Below are 10,965 nucleotides of genomic sequence, written 5' to 3'. Positions count from 1 at the left end.
TGCTGATTATCACTACAAATTGACTTGGTTTCATAAGTACAGTTCAAGCATTAAAAAATAACAAAACAGTTTTTTTCAGTTGCAGTGCATCTCAATTTTGGGCGAGTTTTCTGACACTACTTCAGAAACAGCAATAGAGGTGAAGACAACTGTGTAGGATGTCCTCTCTTGTGTAGACCAGCCTGAGTACTTCACCTGGTTTGTGGCTCATCATATCTGTGTCTTGCAGAAATACAGAGCAGATCCATGGGGTTATGTCTTAGCAGGATAAATGCTGTTATAAATATCATTATTTCCACTTACAAACAGCATTAAACATCTGCTTAGGTGTCACAAATATATTTAGCATAGCTTAAGACAGGAAACACTTTATGTTATTTGTGATTGTAACTTGCAGTTTCAGGTCCCATGAGGAATCAAGGAGAAAGGAAGATAAATACTGTGTATGTGGAATGTATACACAGAGAGCTAAGAAATACATAATGTAAAAAGAAACAACCTATTCCTCAGTGTCTGTGTATCACACTATCAAGCTACACATGCTCATTTTTCACTGGAAAATACAATTGAAATATTCACCATGTGTGAACATGCGTATCAGAAGGAAAAACTCCTTTTCATTGCTATTACCAATTTCTACTTCTTATATAGGATTGGTCACTCTTTTGCTAGTTAGCAGAGGAATTTCCTAATTTGAGAAGGGAGTCATTGAACTTTGAGGATTTGCCCAGCCTTGCTTCTGTGCTCTTATGCCAAAAAAGATTCTTGGAAATAGAGCGGTGAAGGAGACTAATGGCAGCTGTTACTTGAGACAGGATAGTCTTTTCATGTCTAAAAAGGTGTCAAACCCTGCCCTCTTATATCAGCAGATAAAAAGGAAACTGTGGTTAGAATATTATTGAGAGTTGTTAGAAACCAAAGTGCTACTGACAAAACAGTAAACTTGGTGCTAGATTTAGCACTTTTTTTCTTCAGGAAACAAAACACTTTAACTGTTTCAAGAAAATAAAATTACAATGGGAAACAGAACCACTCTTTGCAGTTCTTTTGCTCATGTATCCTGCATTATAGCTGCGTTAATACTGAACCTAATTTAACTTAGTAAAACTAATCACATATAAAACTAGAAGTTCTTTAAACCCAAACCTTGCCTCCACCCCCATCCTAATTTGCCTCGACAGAATTTGAGAGATTTTGTCACTTCAAAGACCAAGCACAGCTGGAAAAAGGGACATACCTTTGAAAATTTTGCTCCATGAAAGTAGCTGCTTTGACTAAAATTCTGGGATATTTAGAGTGAATTAGCTGCCCAACTACAGTGAAGGAAAAGAAGCTAACTAGGGATATTTTTAATGCTAAGATGGTGTAGAAATAGCTGTATTTTAATATCTTGTTTTAAAATGCAGTTCGCTTTGCTAGATCATCCCCTTAGCCAAGCTTGAAAACAAGTGAATTGCCCTGCCAAACACTCTTGACAAAGGTTGGATCCATGATAGGGTATGGGTATTTAGGACCTGGTGGGAGGAATTGTGAGCAAGGTCTGCTTTGGATAAATTTGTGGGCAAACTTACTAGATGAGCCCTTACATGCAGTCTTCCTCCATCCCAGTGTGCCAGTGTTGCCCTGGCAGTGACATCACATAGCACAGACAAGATACCCCAAACCCTATAAACTGTCCAAGTTTCGTCTGCTGCAAGCATATAAAATTTGTGGCCTTGTTTCAGGTCAAGTTCACACTGTCTTCCAGTCCAGCATGAAAGCCAGGTCTCAGAGCAACTTTAGCCTTTAAGCCTCTCTGTTGCTCAACCCACTGCAGTGTGTTGTAGACTTTTGCTTTGAATCTTTTGTGCTGGTGAGCTAAATCCACTGCTTGATCTGCAGCTGGGTGGAAAAGAGCGCTGTGCTCAGACTCAGATTCTTCAAAGCCTAGAGTTAAGCGGAACAAATTGCTCTGGGACTTGCAGCCACATGCCACACCTACTGCACAGGGGTTTTATAAGACTACGCAGACAAACACATTGCTAGTTTTCATAATTATTGGTCTCTTTACCAAGTAAGACCTGCCAGTCACAAACGTGGGAGATGGTCTGTTTTTTAATTAGTTACAATGCTGATGAGAAGCTCTTACTAAATAGATAATTTCAGTTGGAAAAGGTGATTGATTGGAATAACCTTCTGGGATAGTTAGGCAGCTCTGCCTTCATCCTCCCCATGCCTGGCTCCTGCATAATTTTTAGTAAGACACATAAAGCCCAACATCTACTTTTGCTTCTCTGTTACCTTGTTAAACTGAAAGTACTGGCTCTACAGCATGGTTTCAGATAGAGGTTTACATTTGCTACGTATTTATTTTGAACATCATGAGATGTATGGGATTTGTAGGTATTCTTAACATTGACTCCAAATGAAGGTGATGGGATTGCGCCCATACATCTCCAAGCACAAATACACCTTTATTCTGGTGTCTACTGATGTGTCATCATCAAAGAGGCTGTCACTCTGCTTTCTGGACTTTCCTTTGTTAACCTTTCCACAAATCCCAAATCTTACTGCTTGCAGATTGCTTAGAATTTGCAAGATAGACACTTGGGAAAAAGCCTTAGGATTTTTGTTTGTGATTTCTAAAGAAATACTATTTACAGTTGATTTTCTCCCAGTTTTACTGTCAGTTACTAGCTGTTAGGGTTGTTAGTACACTAACTGTAAAAATTTATAGAATATGTTACTCTGTTGTTCTAGGAATAGTCATTTTGTCAATCCTAGAAGAAAACATGACCATCACATGGTTAAGTTCTGAGATATATTGAAAGGAGGCAAGATTCATAATAATATTTGCCTTTTTTGGGGTTTTTTTTTGTTGATTGGTTGGGGTTTTTTCCAGCTGCAAAGGCCAAGTTTGATTCTCTTTACCAAAAACCCCCTTACACAGCACCATCTTTTCCAGCACCTCCCAGGGTGTAGTCTGATTTTAGTGTTTGGAAGGTGGGCTGGAGGGTATCCCATAATAGTTGATTGATTTCTATATAACAACCATATAGATTTCATAAATAATTTTCTAAAAGCCACTAATCTTTTTGCTTGTTCTGTTATCTGTAGCTCACCACTGAGGTCCTACAGAGAGGACATTCCTCTCCCCACATTGATAATCTGGAGAATATAACTGTGTAGATGAAGCATGTGGCTCTGGCACTGAAAGGGTTTGAATTTGTACACAGAATTGAAAAATTCCTTCAAGAAAAATATTTTTCCTCCAACAGCAGTAATAACAGTGGTGTGTACCTTGTGTCAGCTTCTTTGTGATAGTGTATTTATCGTGTAAGATACCAGCAACTTGGTGTTTAGGGTTTGGCTTTTGTTTGTTTGTTTCTTATTAAAAGAACAACCAGGGCATTCTCAGCACAGAAGCCCAAGACTTGGAACTGCTTTGACAGAATGGTGAATGGGGAAAAGCTTTCAAAGCTGTAGGGTCCTCTTGGTGTGCCATCCATGTAGGCATCTATATAAGCTTGTACAGCCTTCTTGTATGAAGATATGCCCCTAGTTTGTATATTGTGCTTAAGTGATCATCAAACTCAAAACCTAACCCAAGTAGATGACTGTGGAAGGATGAATGTTTCAGAGGGGAAATGTATCAAAACTTTGACCAACAGACCAAGTGAGGTACGAAGTGTCCCTGATGCAGGTAGAAGTTACCAGCACAGATGTTATGGGGAGCCTCTCCAGACCCAACCAGAGACACCTGAAGTCGCTTGCTGAGATCCAGATCCCCAGTAGCTCCCCTCAGACAGCTCCTTGTCCATCCTGGCCAAGAGCTTTCTAATCAAGGCATATCTTCTTTCAGGGTCCCAGTAAAGCTCACTTAACAAAACTTCCCTGCAATTGTTTTTTTATCATTAGAGGTCTAGGATTTCCCTTTATATGTAACAATTTTGCGCAGTTGTGGTTTGGTTTTTTTTTTAACTCTTGCTCTTCCAATCAATTAAATCAATCAAATATTCTATTACATCATTAAAAAAAAAAAAAGACATAGTACCTTTTAAGAAAATACTTATGTTTCCAGAATAATGACAGGATGCTATGGAGCCCATATAAATTAGTACACCTTAAAAAATTTCCCAGAATATAATTCTAGCTAAGAAGATAGTTGATAATTGTTAGTATATAAATCACAGTAGCTCATAGTGTGGCAATTAAAAAGAGTAGTTTATTTTAAGTACTGTTTTAATAAACTAATGTCATAGGTCTGGTTTTATCTTTAATAGCAACATTATGTGATCTCATATTTTATTTATGGATCGTTTGAAGAATTTGCCATGCAGATATTCTGATTAGTGGGCTATTGGGCCATTAGCCAAATAAATCTAACGGTAATAAAACTCACAGGAAGATAAATAGCTTTCTTTTTCTTGTTCTTTTCGGCCGATTCAGGCTAATTTAAGCCTTTCACAGAATGGTGATAATGAAGGATTTGTTCTCAGCAGCTCTATGGCAGGTGATTTGCATTTGAAAGTTTGACACATTTATAGGCCTTTGATCTTCTAGTGCTTGTGCCCCAGGTCAGACACCTACATACACGTTTTACCAGGTGGAAGATTTAGGAATAAAAGCAGCTCTAAAAGTCACTCTGAAGATGTACACTAGAAAAAATAATTACACAGTTTGTGTCTAGAAAATATTCTATTGCTGAATCTGAGTGGTCTTTATATAACACAAGACAAAATATATTTGAACTTCTCTTATTAGAGTTTCTTTGAGGCTAGGGAATGTCCTCATGGAAGATTTTAAAGGAATGCAGAGTCTGATAAAAATCCCATTGAGCTGTAAAGATTGGCTTCTTCTGTACGTTTGAATTTATTGTTGAAATGGAACTTCTCACTGTAGGACCCTTAAAGAATTTTAGCACGAAGCAAACTCAAGAGTGTGATAGCCCCATGGAGATATTTCTTAAATGTAGAATCATAGAATCGCAGAATCACCACATGTGAGCAAAATCAAGCTTATAACCTAGAATATATAAAGGATGTTCTTAATGTTTGCTTAATGACTCCAGAAGAAGTCGGGAGTCACAGGATTCACGAGGAACATAGCTGAATATTTGGAACAGGATTATTGTATCCCTCATGACTGATCCAGCAGAGACATCAGCTGATTATTTTAAATTTTAGACAAAGTGTTTAATTCCAGGTCTGTAAAGTCAGGGGCTCATTTCACTCTCATCTCAGGCTTGATTCCTGAGGGAGGCTGTGTTCACTAATTAAAACTTCCCTGCACGAATTTCTTTCCTGTGCCATAAGCAAATTATATTTCTCCAAACTGAGCTTCTCCTTTAAAAGAAGACAAGGCTTGCTAGGTTTCTTGGGGGAGGACAGCCTGTCTGATCTCAGAAAAACTCCAATGATGGAGGTGTCTAGCCAAATAGCTGGCTTCAAGCTATATGTTGTATTTGGGAGGATGCAGCTCACCACCCCCGAATACTCAGCCTTTTTAAAGCTGTGTAATGAGTATTGATTAGCCATTGTCTGAAGTACATTGAAAGTAGCAGGGACTATGTAAATGTTAGCTTAGTTTATACACACATTAAAAAGGAATCCCCACTAGCTATTTGAGTCCTTACCCTCCCTCCCACCCCACCCCCCCCCGGCCCCCCTTTAAAAGATGCTCCTTCAACAAAAGTTAACTTCACGTTGAAGGTACTTGAAAATTCAATTCCTGTAACATTTTGTTCTTCAAAAGAGACCTCTATCCATCTGTGCTTTCAACTCATCACAGAATGTCAGATATCAGATAAGAGCAAGAGACTGATGAGTGTGCATCCCAGCCTGACAGGGCAGGTCAATGTCAGGGAAATATTTTTTCCCCTCCTCTCCTCCTCCCTTTCCCCTTCTCTCTCCCTCTCCCTTTCTTTCTCCCTTTTCCCTCTTCTCTCCTTCTTTCTACAACCCATTTGCTACTATTTACCTTAGAAAATAATTTCTCTAGGGGCTCAGTTGGCTTAGAGCAATATCTAATTGGAGAATTTAGCTTTAATTGCTTTCTGATACTCTCCATTTTATGCAGTATTTTGTAATAGGGAATTGTCACAAGCTTTAGGTTGACCCTTATGGTGGACATCATATAGAAGATCTCAGCAGAGAGATAATCCCTCCCCCACAGACCTAAGGAAAAGAGATTTGGGAGAGCAGAAGCTGAAGATGCGGTCTCTTTAGGATCATGCAGGTCAGTAGCAGGGTGAACGACAGGACCTGATTTCCTGTCCATGTGATTGTGCTGTCTCTCCAGACAGTGCTTTACTGTCCTCCCAGATCTGCAACAAACTGGACCCTGAGAGCAGAATTTTAGCCAGGACCAGCTGCCCTCAATGTTTGTATACCTGCTGTTGTATAAGATCTACCTGCTTATTCATGCATGCGCTGATTTTACACATCCCAATTACCATTAACTAAGCAGGAACTTAGGCAGGGTGCAAACCAGATGTCTGTGTCTCATCAGTGACAAGGTGCCAGCAGATATACAGTTAAATGGGCTTGAGAGTGAAGACAAGCTTAAAGTTTAGTAATCCCTTTTCCTGCTAGCTCTACATTTCACCCTCTCTTTGTTCCATCTGTTAGATTTAAAAGCTTGACTCACTTTACCATACTAAGTTTTCCTGGTAGGAATTCAGGTTTTTTGCTCTCATGAGTTTCAAAACAGAAATGAAAAAAATATAAGAACTCTCTAAACAGCAGTGGCCTGAAGTAAATGACTTTCTGCAACTTTCTGCAACTTAACTGAGCCCCCATGTGTAACTATATACTGTAACTATAACTATTGTTATATACTATATAATTATAACTATTTAATCAATAACCTGTGCTTTGGACTTCCTGAAAGGCCTCTTTCAAGTGGATACTTAAATGTTTCCTGCTTTTAACATCAACTTTATCCATGCAACTGAGCAGATAAACAGAGCTGTATGATTTATATGGGTAAGGGATGTTACAAAAGGCATCATGTTCTACTGTCAGTACCAAGAAGCACCAAAAAAGTGAGAAAGAGACTGAAAATTCAATAAATGAAACCTAAAAAAAACCCAAAGCAAAACCAACAACGAGAGAGAAAAGATAGAGGAAAGAGGAAAAGAAATAATATTTAGTCATAGATGGGACAAGCTAGAGATAAAAAAAAAAATGAGAATGAAAACCAAAAGAATAATGAGGCAAAGAAAGGGAGCAGGGTCTTCAGTGGTGGAGAATAGACCTCTACACCATGCCCTTGTCACACAAACACAGTGGTCCAAAAATCTAATCAGACAGGAAAAGTATATTGGTACTTTCTATCACCATAAGTACAGCAGGAAACCTATAATGCATCATGGAAAGGTCAAAGGCACCACATCAGAACTTGATGTATTCATTGTCTCTCCTTCTTCCACTGTGAACTTCTGCGAAGAGCCTGGTTGTTCTTTTCACTCTCCCATCAGGGAGCTGCAGTCAGGGATAACGTCTCCCCTGAGCCTTCTTGTCTCCAGGCTGGACAGACTCAACTCCCTGAGCAATCCCCATAGGCTGTGCTCACCAGCCCCCCGGCCAGTTTGGTGATCCTTCTCTGGACTTGCTCACATCTCTCAACCCACCAGGTTCCCCAAGTCTTCTCAGAAGCCACCTCCTGTCCAGACACTCTGAGCCTGTGCTGCTGCATGGGGTTATCCCACCCAGCACAGGTGTTTGCATTCTCTTTCCTTACACCTCCCAAAGCTGCACCCAGATCATTTTATCCAGCCTGTCCAGGTCCCTCTGAATGGCAGCTCTGCTCTCCAACATGTTAACCACTTCCTGCATTTCAGTATAATCTGAAAAGCCCTGTATGTGCAATGTTACCTATAAAAAAAAGGGAATAATTTTACTTAAATGTATTCACGGGATTATTATAAACCTGAGTGTAATTTGTTAGGCAAAATCTGTGGAAGCATTCGTAGCAACTGAAAATTAAATTATCCCAAACTTAATATACCATTAATGTTCATCAGTAGACTACAGGACAGGCTTGTTTTTTTATGGGATTGAATGTGATTAAAATTATGATTTAGCAACTTGCCAAGAAATTTATGGTTGCAATTTAAAATCAATGTTCCTCATCTGTGGGTTAAGCACATGCTTGTGAAAGGTGGCTTCAACAGGCATACAATGCTTCATTTCAGAATATGAAATATGTAAGAGCTAAATAAAATTTGTAATCCAACACTTGTATGTTGTCTTTTATCCAGACTATTGATCCATTTTATAATTATTAAACTGAACAGCAGGCTGTGCCCAGAGCATAACTTCATTTAGCACTGAGATGAAACATGTTTTCTACTAGCAGGGTGCAGCAATTCTGCACATCAGTGCTAGGACACAGGGAAGGAAGAAATGAGCAGATATTGATGAGGAGGTTCAGCGGGTGAAAAGGAACAGCCTGAGCTGAAATGTAATCACAGCAATTGAAAAATAGGTCCCTTCAAAACTACCCAGCTTTAGCTGTGCAGCTTGAATAGAAATAGTCATAACTGAGCTTTTAATGCATTTTCCTAGTTATTGGAATTTCTTGTGAGATTTATGTCGTTTTGGAAAATTCCTCATGCTGCAAAATGAACCATTTAGAGTGCAGAGCACGAAAGCCCATTGTAATAGAGGAAAGCAAGAGTACAAACCCTTAGGTACTATCTCAGTTCTTTAAAAAGCCATGTGAAACCACTATTGCATATGGCAAGGGCAATCATCAAGATGTTCATGGGGTGAGTAAAAGAAACACTTGGAAATAAATTATATTATACTTTATCATTTATTAAATTGAATATATGTTTTTGGGTAGAAAAGGATGCAATCCTGATGATCCTGCAATATTTGGAAGAGGTAACTCTCCAACTCTCCCATGAAAACCTGAAATATATCCATTTCATTACAGCAAACAAAACTTTTTAAATCAAATGTGAAATCTGATACAGTGAAGCTGTGTTAAGCAATAATGGAGTTCTCCTATTGAAACATCTTCTATTATTTTGATAATACCTGTTACTTTTCATTTTCTGAGTAAAATAAACCTTGTTAGGCTCCCTTTCCTCCCCCAGCTTTGCTGTTTCCTTCTGGCCGAAGCAGCCAGTAGACATTAAAGACCAACCACATAGTCAAACCTCCTTTCAACTTCTGTTAACAGGGGTATTAAAAAGACATTCCTAAATATCAGCTGAAAACCACTAGGTAATAAACTCCCTACTTAAAAGGTGGCTAGGTGTAAATTCCACACATAGGCCTTTTCATCTGGGAAGCCAGTTGCTTAGAGATCAGATGTTTTAAATGAATTGCGGAGCTGATGTCACTTGTCAGTCGATGGAGACTGCCACTATTTGAAGGATCAAATACTTACATTTAAGGATATAAAGCACACAGATAGGTCCTGATCCTACCAGAGCAATGCCAGAGAGGTGCTTGTCACTACGCAAAGCCCTCATGAAATCAGTGTTACTTACTTGACTGTCTTTCTCCATGAGCAGGCTCCTAGTTTGGTGTTTTGGACTTCCACCCTTGAGAACATTAACAGTTTTAAACATTTATGGCAGGAATTTTTAGCAGCACTAGAACTAGCCTATTTCTGGTCTTACCACAAATGAATAACAATGTTTTCTCTTGTGGTAAACACAAGTTTGTTTGGCCAAAGGCAGCAATAACAATTAGACATCCAATTTACACATGGTTTTTATCAATTATAGTAAGGGTTGTGGCCTCCTTTTCATACGTCTGGACTCAGGATCAGTCATGGTTCTCTTATTGCCTTCTTTCCCAGCTACAGGGAATTGTAGTTGGCTGTTCATCCATGTTCTTTAGCATATTTACCTCGAGAAAAAAAAATAAAAAAGGAAAAGGAAAAGAAAAAGAAAATGAAAAAAGTAAAAAAAAAAAGGAAGAGATAAAGAAAAAGAGAAAGAAAAAGAAAAAAGAAAAAAAAATAAAAGGAAAAGGAAAGAGAGAAAGAGAGAGAAAGGAAAAGGAGGAAAAGTATGTGTTTGTTGACCAGCTTGCTTACCCAGAAGTCTTACGTATTTCCGTAGAGGCTGGACCCAGACTAAGCCATCTTCCACAAGTTAAAAAATAAGCTGCAAAATCTACATATTTAAAAATAAATGCATCTGTCAAAGTTGAGGGAAAGCCTTAAGAAGGAGAGAAGCATTGTCTGGTGGCTCATGTGATGCTGGATAACAGATGTGGTGGATCCTTGCCTTCCTTTATTGCCAACTTGGGTGTAAACTGAGGTGTTCAACACTATTTTTCAGAAGTGTTGAACACCTGCTGCGTCTGCTGGAGTTAGTGAAACCTGCAGCTGCTTGCCCCACATTTTATATATGGGGGATTGACTCCTCATCTGCGCCTCTGTAAAGCTGGATGGTGACAGCCACCTCCTCAGTGAGTGGGCAGAGTAGCAGCTAATACTTGGGAAAAATCTCATTAAATGAGAAGTGAAGCAACTTTAAAAGCTTTTGAGAGAGATTTTTGTCATGGTACAAACTGCAAGATGAGTCTTTATCTTCTAAGTGCTCTACAAGGATATTAGTATGGTCTGCTTCTTGTCAATAAAATAAGACTAGACTTCCATCCTAATTGTGCAGGAAACTGACTGCTATGGAAGTAGTGTTATTGAAAGACATTTATCCATGTTTACTCAGTTTCAGCCTCTGCATTCTTCCCATCCAATATGAGTTTTTACTCTTGTCATAAGTCCTGTTTTTCCTACCAAACTCACAGCTTGGTGGAAACATACTCTAATATAAGTTAAATAAAGTAGATCAGTCTTTAAATAACTTCACACAAAAAAAATATTTATCTACCATACTCGAGGATGACAGTGATTATCTGCACAGCTTACTGTAAATTTAAAACCTGAATCAGACACATATGGAAGCTCTAAAAATTTTCTATTCCATGTATGTTTGTTTGTGAGCAGAAAAATTTTTGT

Source organism: Melopsittacus undulatus, chromosome 3 (assembly GCF_012275295.1).
Source record: "Melopsittacus undulatus isolate bMelUnd1 chromosome 3, bMelUnd1.mat.Z, whole genome shotgun sequence".
NCBI classification, from domain to species: Eukaryota; Metazoa; Chordata; class Aves; order Psittaciformes; family Psittaculidae; genus Melopsittacus; species Melopsittacus undulatus.
The sequence above is the reverse complement of the archived record's forward strand: the minus strand, read 5'-3'. Positions refer to the sequence as shown.